The sequence below is a fragment of the Ambystoma mexicanum genome, chromosome 1p, assembly GCF_040938575.1.
Source record: "Ambystoma mexicanum isolate Mex_15411 chromosome 1p, UKY_AmexF1_1, whole genome shotgun sequence".
In the NCBI taxonomy this organism is placed as follows: Eukaryota; Metazoa; Chordata; class Amphibia; order Caudata; family Ambystomatidae; genus Ambystoma; species Ambystoma mexicanum.
Genome location: NC_090921.1, coordinates 16638462 through 16656030, shown reverse-complemented (window position 1 = coordinate 16656030; position 17569 = coordinate 16638462).

Here is a 17569-nt window from a genome sequence, read left to right as displayed (position 1 = left end):
CTCCATCGCGGGTAAGGCCGCTACTTGGAGGGGTTGTCACAATCATGTAACCACCGTTTAGTTTTACGTTTGAAGGCGTGGAAAGAGGGTTCAGCCTAAGTGGGTAAGGCGGTGAGCTCCATAGTTTGGTAGCTAGCACCAGGAAACTGCTACCACCTGCTTTCTGCAGTTTGAACCTAGGGAGGGCTAGACAGTTGATTTGGGCAGTTCTCTGCAGTCGACTGGAAATGCGGGGTAAAAAACGTGTAGCAAGGTAGGTGGGAGTCTGGTTAGCAAGGCACTTATGGGTGAGGGTAAGTGTTTTCAGTGAAATTCTCTGGGCTACTGAGAGCTGTCTAATATGTGGTTATTTCTTGGTATGTTGAAGGCTGCCCTGATGGTGTTATTCTGGGTAACCTGCAATTTGTTAAGGTTCCGTTGGCTGGTCCCCAGATAGAGAGCGTTACAATAATCCATCTTGGACATGACAAGTGTTTTGGCTAAGATGATGCAATTAGCCATGGAGGGAAAGGGGCGACATGCGGTGATGAGTTTGCACGTGTAGGCCGCGGCTGAAGTAGCAGAGTTAGTTTGTCTAGTAAGTGACACTGTGGCATCAAGGTAGATCCTAAGAGTTTTGGTATCATTGGAGACCTTGATGGTGTTCCCGTCGATGATAAAGGACTTAAATGCTGGATCAAGCTTGCTAAGGTGAAGTTGCGAGCCAAGGATGAGGAGCTCTGTTTTGTCATGGTTAAGACAAAGCTCGTGTTGAGCCATCCAAGCCTGGATAACCAGGTAAATGTCATTCAATGATTTAGTGTCCACTAGATGGTCTCCAGTGATAGGGATGAGTACCTGGGTGTCGTCAGCATAGTTCGTGTAGGTGACACCCAGATAATCAAGAATATCAAAGAGAGGTTTAGTGAACACGTTATATAGTATAGGCGACACACAGGAACCCTGGGGGACGCCGCAATGAACAGGAGAGGGCTCGGCGGCTGCAGAGGGGGAGAAGACCCGCATAGATCTGTTGTCCAGGAAAGATCTAATTCAGGAAGTGGCAGAGTCAGAAAAATTGGCTGCTGAAGTGAGGTGTTGGCAGAGGATACGATGGTTGACCAGATCAAAGGGTGCCGAGAGGTCCAGTTGGAGCAGCAGGGCTAGTTTCCCTTTGTCTTTCAAATCCTCAATTTGTGTTTTCAAATCAATGAGGGCAGTTTCAGTTCCGTGCCTAGGCTGTAAGCCTGATTGCCTGAGACCAAGGAGTTTATTACATTCCATGTATTCATGTATCTGAAGGTAAGCAGCGCAATCCATAATTTTAAGCGGAACAGGACGGCAGTAATGGGCCTGTAGTTGGTAGGCATATTAGGGTCGAGGGATGGTTTTTTGAGCAAGGGGATGACCCACGCATCTTTTAGATTGTCAGGGACAATGCCTGTTTTAAAGGATGTGTTGATGAGGGACACTTTATCAAGGTGCAGGGGAGACAGAAGCCGCCATAGAACTACACAGCATTCTTTTGCTTTCAGAGAAAGGGTTGTCAGAAGCAACTCTTGGTCAGGAACAGAATCGCTCCCCAGCCCCGATGGATTGCCCGCAGACCTTCTTCAAGATTTTATGGACGTTTCAGAATCCTCGCAAACGGCTCCGTTCAATACCATCTTGAAGACAGCGGAAATTCCTATGCCCTGGAAACTGGCAATAATGTTTCCAATCTTCAAAAAGGGTAATAGGGCCACCCCGGAAGCTTATAGGCCAATCTCCTTGCTTGACACCAGTTTTAAGATTTTTGGGACATCACAGTTAACAAGACTAGAATAATAATAGTATTGGTTTCTTATATAGTACTACACACCCTTGGCTCTCAGAACGCTGAAAATAACCGATTGCATTGTTATCCTACAGAGAGGTGCTCAATTTATCGACCGCGGAAGGATAAAAGGCTGAGTTGACCTTGCTGGGCTTCGAACCTGCCACAGCAGGGTGCGCACAGATATTAAGGGCGCACGCGGAACTCCCTGTGCTATCTGACTGAAGAGCGGGCATCTTCACATGATAAGCTTTCACACGGGACTTGGGCAAGGAGAACAAGGTCTGAATCCATAGTTATTATGGCAAAAAGGAGCCAATCTATCTGGATTTGGATAAAGTTAATAGGACTAAACTTTAAACTTTGGAAGATGATCTGGTCTTTAAATGGCCCCCTTGATCCTATTAATATACTGATGACATTCCATCGGAGCCGGGCGAGCGATCGTGGTCCTGACAAAGAGTGGCTCCTGAGACCCCTTTCACTGAAAGCTCTAGAAAGCTGTGTAGTTGTAGTATGACAACATTTCCCAGTAATGCCACGGTTTATTACACGGCACACGCCAGCCAGGGAACTCCTTCCCCTACAATGAATGTGGTACACAATAAAACGCTTTTTATTTTTGATATACTACTGATTCTTTGAGTAGGCCTCCAACCCGTCTCACACCCGACCTCCACCAGCACGCCGTGTCACAATGGACTAGGAACCAGGCCGGTGTGTATCAATGATATATTTATTAATTTATTATTTAATGAAAAAGGAAAATCAACCAATTACACAGCCACCAATGTTGTGGCAACACAAAATGCAATAATCTCTACAAAACAACCAGGTTAAGATGCACTATTACAGTTCATTCCGTTTTTTTAATGGCAGAACATGAAAAGGACAATTTACCACAATGATAGCACCACGGTTAAGTGCTCACCCCTGCAACACTTACCCAAAACATCAATTGGACTTGATTCCTTTAAATGGAAGGCAGTGGCAGGGAGTAGGAATATAGGGGGAAAAACGGTTTGGGGTGAAGCCCACCACTACAATATGGGATGCCAGCAAAGAAAGGGAAAATCCATTTTTGGAGCAAAATGGAAGAATGTTTTTTTTAATTATTTCTCACAGCTTCTAGGGGACAGAATAGAAGACAATGCATACTGCTTACACTAAGGAAATAAGCAACGTTTTAGAGAATACTAATCAGCACACCAGGCAAAATAGAAATAGAGTAGGAACATCGTTTTTTGGGAGAAAGCAATTGCAAAGGAAAAATACAGTGGCAAATGGAAATTCGTTTACACTGAGGCTTATAACGACGGCTATGCTCTGGGAAAGGCGTTTGGCTCACAAAACTAAAATCGGTTTTGGTTTAGGATGACATATACAAAGAAGAATGACACGGGCAAATGAAAGTTCGTTTAGCAGGGCATAATTTAAACACAGGGACACATTCGTTTTTCAGCTCTCAAGGGGATTGATTCTTTTGGGCAACACTTGGCTATAACAATTAACAAAAAACACTGGGAAATGGTTGTTGGTTTCAAACTCCACCAATCCTGATCCTGTGAAATTCAATGGGGGAATTAATTGATTTACTTACAAAAATACTAAGGATTTACACAGACACATGAGTGGTTTTTCATTGGGGATATGCTAACATACACAGGCAAACAAGAGATTCTTCTATGGGGAGATGGTTGAACTACATTGTCAATTGGAATTTCAATGGGGAAATATTGGATGCACCGCTACAAAAATGAAGGGCTTATGCAATTTAGGGCTGCGGTTATTGGTACTTACATAGCAAGCCTTGTTTAAGGATCAGGAAAGCCAGCTGTATCTCAGGACATTCTGGAAAAATAGGACAGGGGGTCTGGTCACTCCACTCTCAAAGATGGTAAATTTCAGAAGCCTTCTCTCCGTCCTCCTTTTTCTGTCTTCCCTGGTTTTTGTGTGTTTGTCCTGAGCCCTAGTACAGTTCCCCTTATATAGCAGAAATGACATCACTCATTTTACAATCTATGGGGAGTACTCTGCCATAATCCCGGCTGCTAGGATTGGACAGTTACCCTCTCTCTCTGCCCCCAGTCAGTATTGGCCTAGGCATTCTGGAGCAACATCTGTGTTTTCCCATTTATCACCATCCTTTGTTCTCCTTACAACTTTTTGGCATAAACTAGTTATGCATCACAGCTTCATAATTGTACTCGTCACTGCCATACAACACATATATTCTGTTTGAGCTGATCACATGGAATCAGATATGCTGACCACCCAATATGCACGATGTAGCATAGCCATGTGTCACATTTTTATCGTTTTCATAAATGTACAACAGTTATGAATATGTAAGTCATCAATCATGTTTCTAATGTCCTTTTCCATCTCTTCACCCACACTTACATTTGTCACATGTTCAGATCAGCCAGAAACCTAATTGGGAGCGTCTCCTGTTCACCAAATAGGAGGGCTGCTTCATCCCCCACAGCCATCTGTCTCCGGGGGCTTGCCTGTGACCAGAGGTTTTTATGAGTCTCTTTGAAGTCAGTGTGGGCTCTTCTGAAGTCGGTGCAACAGCGTCTCACGCCTTTTTGTCATTCTTCAGCCAGGGATGATTTTCCCTTGAAGCCCCTGCTTTAACTGCCTTCAGGGACAGCCAGTCTGGGGATCTGTGGGCTTTCAACACCTGCAGCAGAAGATTCTATTGCAGGGCGTCATTAGCTGGGAGATGTGACATCCAGGGCTGGAAGTGGGGCTTTTCATTGTGAAGTTTTGAGCTAAGCCAGAATAGGTTTTTCCTGAAGTCAGTGTCTCTTGAAATGTCACTGGAGTTTGGTGGGTGAAACATAATATATATTGCTTTGGCCCCCCCACATCCTGTTCTGCTTTCCTGAAATGTTTCTGTGAACAGTGATATCTTTTTCCATTGTGGCTTTTTAAAGCCGTTTTTATTTGCAAACACATGTGCAGGCAGTTTTTGCTTTCAATGTTTAAAATGTCCATGCCACAGGATTCTTTGATTCCTTCTTCTTGGGTGAATTACCCGCTGCTTGTCCATCGAGAATGACAGGTAGGCCCCTTTCCACATGGCTCTCAAACCTTACATGAAACAAAAGCAAAAGCCAGGCCGTTTTTGGTTGCAGTGTTTAAATGGTCGCTATTCATGTGAAAGGGACTTCTGTTTGGGGCCTTTAAATGCACCCCACAGTAACCAGGCCTGTGCGAGAAGTGGTGGCCAGGGACCGTGGACTCTGCATTTTCTGATAAAGTACGGAGTGCATCAGGGATGTCTCTTGGCCCCCTTATATTCCTTGGTGAATTTGAATGTTGATTTCTTGGCACTGCTTGGTTTTTTGACTTATGCTAATGATATGGTCCATGTTGCACGTGCACTGAGGGACTTACAAAAGTTAATTGAAGAAAACATGTGTTTCATGAACATTTTAGATTTGAAGGTGAATTCACAATAATCCGTGGTATTGGGGTGTTGCAAAGGCAAGAAAACAGTAACAAAGCCAAACACGACAAGTAATGGATGCAGGATTTCAAGGGTTCTGGATTTCGATTATTTGGGGTTGCTTTTTTCGACAGATTTAAGGAGGAATAGCCATATTCTGAAGCAGGTCTCAAGGATGAAGCCACAGTTGGTGGCAGTGACACGCTTTATGGATATGTGTACATGTGAACCCCGTAATCTGATCCTCAAGGTGCATTGCATAAGGTGAAGCAGGGCTTTTATGCCACATAACTAGTCTACAAATGATGGAATTCCTCAAGAGGTCTCTGTGTCTGCCAAGATCTGCCCCAAACTCTGCGACTCAGGCGCAGTCCGGCTTAGGTTATTTAGAAGAGGAATTGCTACTAGGACCGGTTAGACATTGGCGACGGATCTGGTCTAATCATTGTTCAACATTAACACAGAATATCCTTAAGAACTGCTAAGAAAGAGTGCTGCTCGTGGCTTCCCACGGCTTCAATATACAGATGAGGGCCTCCTTAGAATGAGTGCCCAGGCCCCTCGCACAATGCACTACAAGGCATGTCATTTCTCACATGCTAAAGAGGTGCGTGAAACCAGCGGGCTCTGACTGGACTCCAACCGTAGTAGACCTGTACTCCTGTCCAGTTAATATTTGATCTCGTGCCATGAAGCTTAGGGTAGATTTCTAATTACCAGAGCGCGCTTCAATAGTTTACCGCTTAAAGCCATCACTGCAAAATGGAAAGACTGCCGAATGATACCAGCTGCGCACTACGATATGAGATGGCATTTATAACACGCCTATACACAAGTGTTTCACTGTGTCATGAGTCCAATGAGGATTTGCTATACTTTGTTGTGTTTTGTCCTGAGTATTTGCACATCAACAGGACAGCAATCTTACTGATTTCATGCCCAATTGCTTGTTACCAATGGCGCCCTGCACAGGCTGGAGACAGGCGTTTTACTTACGGAGGAATGACTTTAGACATGAATGAGGACATACTGTGTTTTTTTTTATTTTTATTGGTTTTTGTCGATACACTTGAATAAGATCAACCTTTCAATATTTTATACAGAACAATACAAACATTTTCATACAACATAGGTTAAAATAAAACCGAGATATTAACAATACTTCCATCAAACGTCATAATATTCACTTTGACAGAAACCATTTTCTTTTAAAATGCAGATGGGTAAAACTAAATTCTTCCTGGTGTTGTGTAGTCACAACAATGTCCAACAATTAAACTAATAACAGCTTTTGTACACCAGTCTTTAGCATTATCAAATCAACTTATTGAAGATTCTGAGAAATTAAATAATGTATAATTGCAATTCTGGTTTTATTTCTTTATTTGTGTTGGTTTTATGTTGTGAAATGTTTTATGGAACTATAAATAAATATGTGTGATGTTGATGATAGTCATATGACTGTATTTTCCTGATTTTCTATATACTGTACCTCTGTCTACATGTACATGTCTACCATTAATATGACATTACACTAACATGTGATGTGTTATCTTTGATTTCTTTATACATGTGCTACTGTGGGAAATGGCTAGTCAGGTGCTGGCAACTTCCCAATAACCTTTAATGGATGCCTCTCAATGACGTAAAGTCATGTGATCATGTCCCCCTCACACCCCTCAACCTATCTGCTGGCATTGATGCGTGTGCAGACAATATGTCCTGACATGTGTTGTGAAAGTTCATTAAGTATAAGAACATGCATTTATCTGGCGAAGCAGACTCATGCTGTATCTATGCTCTGTACACATTATAATGCATCACCAGAAAGAAGATGTTGACATGTGTGAATTGCATGTTACACGCATGTTACACGCATGCTGCAGCACGAGTTCATCTGATCCATATTCACAGAGGCAATATTTTCATATACTCTTTTTTTAACACAATCAAGTGCAGGTCTATGGCCATTGTCATAGTTAATTATCATATGCACCCTGCAGATGACCCTGCACACTGTACCCCTGGAACCCGGAAGGGATCTGCAGGCACCCTAGCAGATCCTTATGGATCCTGCACACTGTACCCCTGGAACCCGGAAGGGATCTGCAGGCACCCTAGCAGATCCTTATGGATCCTGCACACTGTACCCCTGGAACCCAGAAGGGATCCGCAGGCACCCTAGCAGATCCTTGTGGATCCTGCACACTGTACCCATGGAACCTGGGTGGGATCTGTGGGCAGCCTAGCAGATCCTTATGGATCCTGCACACTGTACCCTTGGAACCCGGGAGGGATCTGCAGGCAGCCTAGCAGATCCTTATGGATCCTGCACACTGTACCCATGGAACCTGGGTGGGATCTGTGGGCAGCCTAGCAGATCCTTATGGATCCCGCACACTGTACTCATGGAACCCGGGAGGGATCTGCAGGCAGCCTAGCAGATCCTTATGGATCCTGCACACTGTGCCCATGAAACCTGGGTGGGATCCGCAGGCAGCCTAGCAGATCCTTATGGATCCTGCAAACTGTACTCATGGAACCCGGGAGGGATCTGCAGGCAGCCTAGCAGATCCTTATAGATGCTGCACACTGTACCCATGGAACCTGTGAGGGATCCGCAGGCAGCCTAGCAGATACTTATGGATCCTGCACACTGTACCCATGGAACCCAGGACAGATCTGCAGGCAGCCTAGCAGATCCTTATGGATCCTGCACACTTTACCCATGGAACCCGGGCAGGATCGTTGGGCAGCCTTGCAGATCCTTATGGATCCTGCACACTGTACCCCTGGAACCCAGACGGGAACTGCGGGCAGCCTACAGATCCTTATGGATCCTACATACTGTACCCATGGGACTCGGGCAAGTTCTGCAGGCAGCCTAGCAGATCCATGATCCTGCACACTGAACCCATGGGACCTCGGGCGAGTGCTGCAGGCAGCCCATCAGATCCATGATCCTGCACACTGTAGCCATTGAACCCGCGAGGGATCTGCAGGCAGCCTAGCAGATCCTTATGAATCCTGCACTCTGTACCCATGGGACCCGGGTGAGATTGGCGGGCAGCCTACAGATCCTTATGGATCCTGCACACTGTACCCATGGAACCTGTGAGGGATCCGCAGGCTGCCTAGCAGATCCTTATGGATCCTGCACACTGTACCCTTGGAGCCCGGGACGGATCCGCAGGCCGTCTAGCAGATCCTTATGGATCCTGCACACTTTACCCATGGGACCCGGGCAGGATCGGCAGGCAGCCTAGCAGATCCTTATGGATCCTGCACACTGTACCCCTGGAACCCAGAGGGGAACCACGGGCAGCCTACAGATCCTTATGGATCCTACACACTGTACCCATGGGACTCGGGTGAGTTCTGCAGGCAGCCTAGCAAATCCATGATCCTGCACACTGTAGCCATGGAACCCGCGAGGGATCTGCAGGCAGCCTACAGATCCTTATGGATCCTGCACACTGTACCCATGGGACCCGGGTGAGATTGGTGGGCAGCCTAGCAGATCCTTATGGATCCTGCACACTGTAGTCATGGAACCCGGGAGGGATCTGCAGACAGCCTAGCAGATCCTTATGGATCCTGCACACTGTACCCATGGGACCCGGGTGAGATTGGCGTGCAGCCTAGCAGATCCTTATGGATCCTGCACACTGTACTCATGGAACCCGGGAGGGATCTGCACGCAGCCTAGCAGATCCTTATGGATCCTGCACACTGTACCCATGGAACCCGGGATGGATCCGCAGACAGCCTAGCAGATCCTTATGGATCCTGCACACTGTACCCATGGAACCCGGGACAGATCTGCAGGCAGCCTAGCAGATCCTTATGGATCCTGCACACTTTACCCATGGAACCCAGGCAGGATCGGTGGGCAGCCTTGCAGATCCTTATGGATCCTGCACACTTTACCCCTGGAACCCAGATGGGAACTGCGGGCAGCCTACAGATCCTTATGGATCCTACACACTGTACCCATGGGACTCGGGCAAGTTCTGCAGGCAGCCTAGCAGATCCATGAGCCTGCACACTGTACCCATGGGACCTCGGGCGAGTTCTGCAGGCAGCCCAGCAGATCCATGATCCTGCGCACTGTAGCCATTGAACCCGCGAGGGATCTGCAGGCAGCCTAACAGATCCTTATGAATCCTGCACACTGTACCCATGGGACCCGGGTGAGATTGGCGGGCAGCCTACAGATCCTTATGGATCCTGCACACTGTACCCATGGAACCTGTGAGGGATCCGCAGGCAGCCTAGCAGATCCTTATGGATCCTGCACACTGTACCCATGGAACCCGGGATGGATCCGCAGGCAGCCTAGCAGGTCCTTATGGATCCTGCACACTGTACCCTTGGAGCCCGGGATGGATCCGCAGGCCGTCTAGCAGATCCTTATGTATCCTGCACACTTTACCCATGGGACCCGGGCAGGATCGGCAGGCAGCCTAGCAGATCCTTATGGATCCTGCACACTGTACCCCTGGAACCCAGAGGGGAACCGCGGGCAGCCTACAGATCCTTATGGATCCTACGCACTGTACCCATGGGACTCGGATGAGTTCTGCAGGCAGCCTAGCAAATCCATGATCCTGCACACTGTAGCCATGGAACCCGCGAGGGATCTGCAGGCAGCCTACAGATCCTTATGGATCCTGCACACTGTACCCATGGGACCCGGGTGAGATTGGCGGGCAGCCTAGCAGATCCTTATGGATCCTGCACACTGTACTCATGGAACCCGGGAGGGATCTGCAGACAGCCTAGCAGATCCTTATGGATCCTGCACACTGTACCCATGGAACCCGGGATGGATCCGCAGGCAGCCCAGCAGATCCTTATGGATCCTGCACACTGTACCCATGGAACCCGGGATGGATCTGCGGGCAGCCAAGCAGATCCTTATGGATCCTGCACACTGGACCCCTGGAACCCGGACGGGAACTGTGGGCAGCCTAGCAGATCCTTGTGGATTCTGCATACTGTACCCATGTGACTCGGGTGGGTTCTGCAGGCAGCCTAGCAGATCCTTATGGATCCTGCACACTGTACTCATGGAACCTGGGAGGGATCTGCAGGCAGCCTAGCAGATCCTTATGGATCCTGCACACTGTACCCATGGAACCCGGGATGGATCCGCAGGCAGCCTAGAAGATCCTTATGGATCCTGCACACTGTACCCCTGGAACCCAGACGGGAACTGCGGGCAGCCTACAGATCCTTATGGATCCTACACACTGTACCCATGGGACTCGGGCAAGTTCTGCAGGCAGCCTAGCAGATCCATGATCCTGCACACTGTAGTCATGGAACCTGCGAGGGATCTGTAGGAAGCCTAGCAGATCCTTATGAATCCTGCACACTGTACCCATGGGACCCGGGTAGGATTGACGGGCAGCCTACAGATCCTTATGGATCCTGCACACTGTACCCATGGGACCCGGGTGAGATTGGCGGGCAGCCTAGCAGATCCTTATGGATCCTGCACACTGTACCCATGGAACTCGGGATGGATCCACAGGCAGCCTAGCAGATCCTTATGGATCCTGCATTCTTTAACGATGGGACCTGGGCAGGATCGGTGGGCAGCCTAGCAGATCCTTATGGATCCTGCACACCGTATCCCTGGAACCCAGACGGGAACCGCGGGCAGCCTACAGATCCTTATGGATCCTACACACTGTACCCATGGGACCTCGGGCGAGTTCTGCAGGCAGCCCAGCAGATCCATGATCCTGCACACTGTAGCCATGGAACCCGCGAGGGATCTGCAGGCAGCCTAGCAGATCCTTATAAATCCTGCACAATGTACCCAGGGGACCCGGGTGAGATTGGCGGGCAGCCTAGCAGATCCTTATGGATCCTGCACACTGTACCCATGGAACCCGGGAGGGATCTGCAGGCAGCCTAGCAGATCCTTATGGATCCTGCACAATGTACCCATGGGACCCAGTTGAGATTGGCGGGCAGCCTAGCAGATCTTTATGGATCCTGCACACTGTGCCCATGGAACCCAGAAGGGATCTGCAGGCACCCTAGCAGATCCTTGTGGATCCTGCACACTGTACCCATGGAACCTGGGTGGGATCTGTGGGCATCCTAGCAGATCCTTATGATTCCTGCACACTGTACACTTGGAACCCGGGAGGGATCTGCAGGCAGCCTAGCAGATCCTTATGGATCCTGCACACTGTACCCATGGGACCCAGTTGAGATTGGCGGGCAGCCTAGCAGATCCTTATGGATCCTGCACACTGTACCCATGGAACCCAGAAGGGATCTGCAGGCACCCTAGCAGATCCTTGTGGATCCTGCACACTGTACTCATGGAACCTGGGTGGGATATGTGGGCAGCCTAGCAGATCCTTATGATTCCTGCACACTGTACCCTTGGAACCCGGGAGGGATCTGCAGGCAGCCTAGCAGATCCTTATGGATCCTGCACACTGTACCCATGGGACCCGGTTGAGATTGGTGGGCAGCCTAGCAGATCCTTATGGACCCCGCACACTGTACTCATGGATCCCGGGAGGGATCTGCAGGCAGCCTAGCAGATCCTTATGGATCCTGCACACTGTGCCCATGAAACCTGGGTGGGATCCGCAGGCAGCCTAGCAGATCCTTATGGATCCTGAACCCTGTACCCATGGGACCCAGAAGGGATCCGCAGGCACCCTAGCAGATCCTTATGGATCCTGCACACTGTACGTACGGAACCTGGGTGGGATCTGTGGGCAGCCTAGCAGATCCTTATGGATCCTGCACCCTGTACCCACGGGACCCAGAAGTGATCCACAGGCACCCTAGCAGATCCTTATGGATCCTGCACACTGTACCCATGGAACCTGTGAGGGATCCGCAGGCAGCCTAGCAGATCCTTATGGATCCTGCACACTGTACCCATGGAACCCGGGATGGATCCGCAGGCAGCCTAGCAGGTCCTTATGGATCCTGCACACTGTACCCACGGAACCTGGGTGGGATCTGTGGGCAGCCTAGCAGATCCTTATGGATCCTGCACCCTGTACCCACGGGACCCAGAAGTGATCCACAGGCACCCTAGCAGATCCTTATGGATCCTGCACACTGTACCCATGGAACCTGTGAGGGATCCGCAGGCAGCCTAGCAGATCCTTATGGATCCTGCACACTGTACCCATGGAACCCGGGATGGATCCGCAGGCAGCCTAGCAGGTCCTTATGGATCCTGCACACTGTACCCTTGGAGCCCGGGATGGATCCGCAGGCCATCTAGCAGATCCTTATGTATCCTGCACACTTTACCCATGGGACCCGGGCAGGATCGGCAGGCAGCCTAGCAGATCCTTATGGATCCTGCACACTGTACCCCTGGAACCCGGAGGGGAACCGCGGGCAGCCTACAGATCCTTATGGATCCTACGGACTGTACCCATGGGACTCGGATGAGTTCTGCAGGCAGCCTAGCAAATCCATGATCCTGCACACTGTAGCCATGGAACCTGCGAGGGATCTGCAGGCAGCCTACAGATCCTTATGGATCCTGCACACTGTACCCATGGGACCCGGGTGAGATTGGCGGGCAGCCTAGCAGATCCTTATGGATCCTGCACACTGTACTCATGGAACCCGGGAGGGATCTGCAGACAGCCTAGCAGATCCTTATGGATCCTGCACACTGTACCCATGGAACCCGGGATGGATCCGCAGGCAGCCTAGCAGATCCTTATGGATCCTGCACACTGTACCCATGGAACCCGGGATGGATCTGCAGGCAGCCAAGCAGATCCTTATGGATCCTGCAAACTGGACCCCTGGAACCCAGACGGGAACTGTGGGCAGCCTAGCAGATCCTTGTGGATTCTGCATACTGTACCCATGGGACTCGGGTGGGTTCTGCAGGCAGCCTAGCAGATCCTTATGGATCCTGCAAACTGTACTCATGGAACCCGGGAGGGATCTGCAGGCAGCCTAGCAGATCCTTATGTATCCTTCACACTGTACCCATGGAACCCGGGATGGATCCGCAGGCAGCCTAGAAGATCCTTATGGATCCTGCACACTGTACCCCTGGAACCCAGACGGGAACTGCGGGCAGCCTACAGATCCTTATGGATCCTACACACTGTACCCATGGGACTCGGGCAAGTTCTGCAGGCGGCCTAGCAGATCCATGATCCTGCACACTGTAGCCATGGAACCCGCGAGGGATCTGCAGGCAGCCTAGCAGATCCTTACGGATCCTGCACACTTTACCCATGGGACCTGGGCAGGATCGGCGGGCAGCCAAGCAGATCCTTATGGATCCTGCACACTGTACCCCTGGAACCCAGACGGGAACTGCGGGCAGCCTAGCAGATCCTTGTGGATTCTGCATACTGCATCCATGGAACTCGGGCGGGTTCTGCAGGCAGCCTAGCAGATCCTTATGGATCCTGAACACTGTACCCATGGGACCCGGGTGAGATTGGCGGGCAGCCTAGCAGATCCTTATGGATCCTGCACACTGTACTCATGGAACCTGGGAGGGATCTGCAGGCAGCCTAGCAGATCCTTATGGATCTTGCACACTGTACCCATGGAACCCGGGATGGATCTGCAGGCAACCTAGCAGATCCTTATGGATCCTGCACACTGTACCCATGGAACCCGGGAGGGATCTGCAGGCAGCCTAGCAGATCCTTATGGATCCTGCACACTGTACCCATGGAACCCAGAAGGGATCTGCAGGCACCGTAGCAGATCCTTGTGGATCCTGCACACTGTACCCATGGGACCCGGTTGAGATTGGTGGGCAGCCTAGCAGATCCTTAAGATTCCTGCACACTGTACCCTTGGAACCCGGGAGGGATCTGCAGGCAGCCTAGCAGATCCTTATGGATCCCGCACACTGTACCCATGGGACCCGGTTGAGATTGGTGGGCAGCCTAGCAGATCCTTATGGATCCCGCACACTGTACTCATGGAACCCGGGAGGGATCTGCAGGCAGCCTAGCAGATCCTTATGGATCCTGCACACTGTGCCCATGAAACCTGGGTGGGATCTGCAGGCAGCCTAGCAGATCATTATGGATCCTGCACCCTGTACCCATGGAACCCAGAAGGGATCCGCAGGCACCCTAGCAGATCCTTATGGATCCTGCACACTGTACCCACAGAACCTGGGTGGGATCTGTGGGCAGCCTAGCAGATCCTTATGGATCCTGCACCCTGTACCCATGGGACCCAGAAGTGATCCGCAGGCACCCTAGTATATCCTTATGATTCCTGCACACTGTACCCATGGAACCTGGGAGGGATCTGCAGGTAGCCTAGCAGATCCTTATGGATCCTGCACACTTTACCCATGGGACCCGGGTGAGATTGGCGGGCAGCCTAGCAGATCCTTATGGATCCTGCACACTGTACTCATGGAACCCGGGAGGGATCTGCAGGCAGCCTAGCAGATCCTTATGGATGCTGCACACTGTACCCATGGAACCTGTGAGGGATCCGCTGACAGCCTAGCAGATCCTTATGGATCCTGCACGCTGTACCCATGGAACCCGGGATGGATCGGCAGGCAGCCTAGCAGATCTTTATGGATCCTGCACACTGTACCCATGGAGCCCGGGACGGATCCACAGGCCGCCTAGAAGATCCTTATGGATCCTGCATACTTTACCCATCGGACCCAGGCAGGATCGGCAGGCAGCCTTGCAGATGCTTATGGATCCTGCACCCTGTACCCCTGGAACCGAGACGGGAACCACGGGCAGCCTACAGATCCTTATGGATCCTACACACTGTACCCATGGGACTCGGGTGAGTTCTGCAGGCAGCCTAGCAGATCTATGATCCTGCACACTGTAGCCATGGAACCCACGAGGGATCTGCAGGCAGCCTACAGATCCTTATGGATCCTGCACACTGTACCCATGGGACCCGGGTGAGATTGGCAGGCAGCCTAGCAGATCCTTATGGATCTTGCACACTGTACTCATGGAACCAAGGAGGGATCTGCAGACAGCCTAGCAGATCCTTATGGATCCTGCACACTGTACCCATGGAACCCGGGATGGATCCGCAGGCAGCCTAGCAGATCCTTATGGATCCTGTACACTGAACCCATGGAACCTGGGACAGATCCGCAGGCAGCCTAGCAGATCCTTATGGATCCTGCACACTTTACCCATGGGACCTGGGCAGGATCGTTGGGCATCCAAGCAGATCCTTATGGATCCTGAACACTGGACCCCTGGAACCTGGACAGGAACTGCAGGCAGCCTAGCAGATCCTTGTGGATTCTGCATACTGTACCCATGGGACTCGGGCGGGTTCTGCAGGCAGCCTAACAGATCCTTATGGATCCTGCACACTGAACCCATAGGACCATGGTGAGATTGGCGTGCAGCCTAGCAGATCCTTATGGATCCTGCACACTGTACTCATGGAACCCGGGAGGGATCCGCAGACAGCCTAGCAGATCCTTATGGATCCTGCACACTGTACCCATGGAACCCGGGATGGATCGGCAGGCAGCCTAGCAGATCCTTATGGATCCTGCACACTGTACCCATGGAGCCCGGACGGATCCACAGGCCGCCTAGCAGATCCTTATGGATCCTGCATACTTTACCCATCGGACCCAGGCAGGATCGGCAACCAGCCTAGCAGATCCTTATGGATCCTGCACCCTGTACCCCTGGAACCCAGACGGGATCCACAGGCAGCCTACAGATCCTTGTGGATTCTGCATACTGTACCCATGGGACTCGGGCGGGTTCTGCAGGCAGCCTAGCAGATCCTTATGGATCCTGCACACTGTACCCATGGGACCCGGGTGAGATTGGCGTGCAGCCTAGCAGATCCTTATGGATCCTGCACACTGTACTCATGGAACCCGGGAGGGATCTGCAGGCAGCCTAGCAGATCCTTATGCATCCTGCACACTGTACCCATGGAACCTGGGATGGATCCGCAGACAACCTAGCAGATCCTTATGGATCCTGCACACTGTACCCATGGAACCCGGGACTGATCTGCAGGCAGCCTAGCAGATCCTTATGGATCCTGCACACTTTACCCATGGAACCCGGGCAGGATCGGTGGGCAGCCTTGCAGATCCTTATGGATCCTGCACACTGTACCCCTGGAACCCAGACGGGAACTGCAGGCAGCCTACAGATCCTTATGGATCCTACACACTGTACCCATGGGACTCGGGCAAGTTCTGCAGGCAGCCTAGCAGATCCATGATCCTGCACACTGTACCCATGGGACCTCGGGCGAGTTCTGCAGGCAGACCAGCATATCCATGATCCTGCACACCGTAACCATGAAACCCGCGAGGGATCTGCAGGCAGCCTAGCAGATCCTTATGAATCCTGCACACTGTACCCATGGGACCCGGGTGAGATTGGCGGGCAGCCTACATATCTTTATGTATCCTGCACACTGTACCCATGGAACCTGTGAGGGATCCGCAGGCAGCCTAGCAGATCCTTATGGATCCTGCACACTGTACCCATGGAACCCAGGATGGATCCGCAGGCAGCCTAGCAGATCCTTATGGATCCTGCACACTGTACCCATGGAGCCCGGGATGGATCCGCGGGCCACCTAGCAGATCCTTATGGATCCTGCACACTTTACCCATGGGACCCGGGCAGGATCGGCAGGCAGCCTAGCAGATCCTTATGGATCCTGCACACTGTACCCCTGGAACCCGGAGGGGAACCGCGGGCAGCCTACAGATCCTTATGGATCCTACACACTGTACCCATGGGACTCGGGTGAGTTCTGCAGGCAGCCTAGCAGATCTATGATCCTGCACACTGTAGCCATGGAACCCACGAGGGATCTGCAGGCAGCCTACAGATCCTTATGGATCCTGCACACTGTACCCATGGGACCCGGGTGAGATTGGCGGGCAGCCTAGCAGATCCTTATGGATCCTGCACACTGTTCTCATGGAACCCGGGAGGGATCTGCAGACAGCCTAGCAGATACTTATGCATCCTGCACACTGTACCCATGGAACACGGGATGGATACGCAGGCAGCCTAGCAGATCCTTATGGATCCTGTACACTGAACCCATGGAACCCGGGACGGATCCGCAGGCAGCCTAGCAGATCCTTATGGATCCTGCACACTTTACCCATGGGACCTGGGCAGGATCGGCGGGCAGCCAAGCAGATCCTTATGGATCCTGCACACTGGACCCCTGGAACCCAGACGGGAACTGTGGGCAGCCTAGCAGATCCTTGTGGATTCTGCATACTGTACCCATGGGACTCGGGCGGGTTCTGCAGGCAGCCTAGCAGATCCTTATGGATC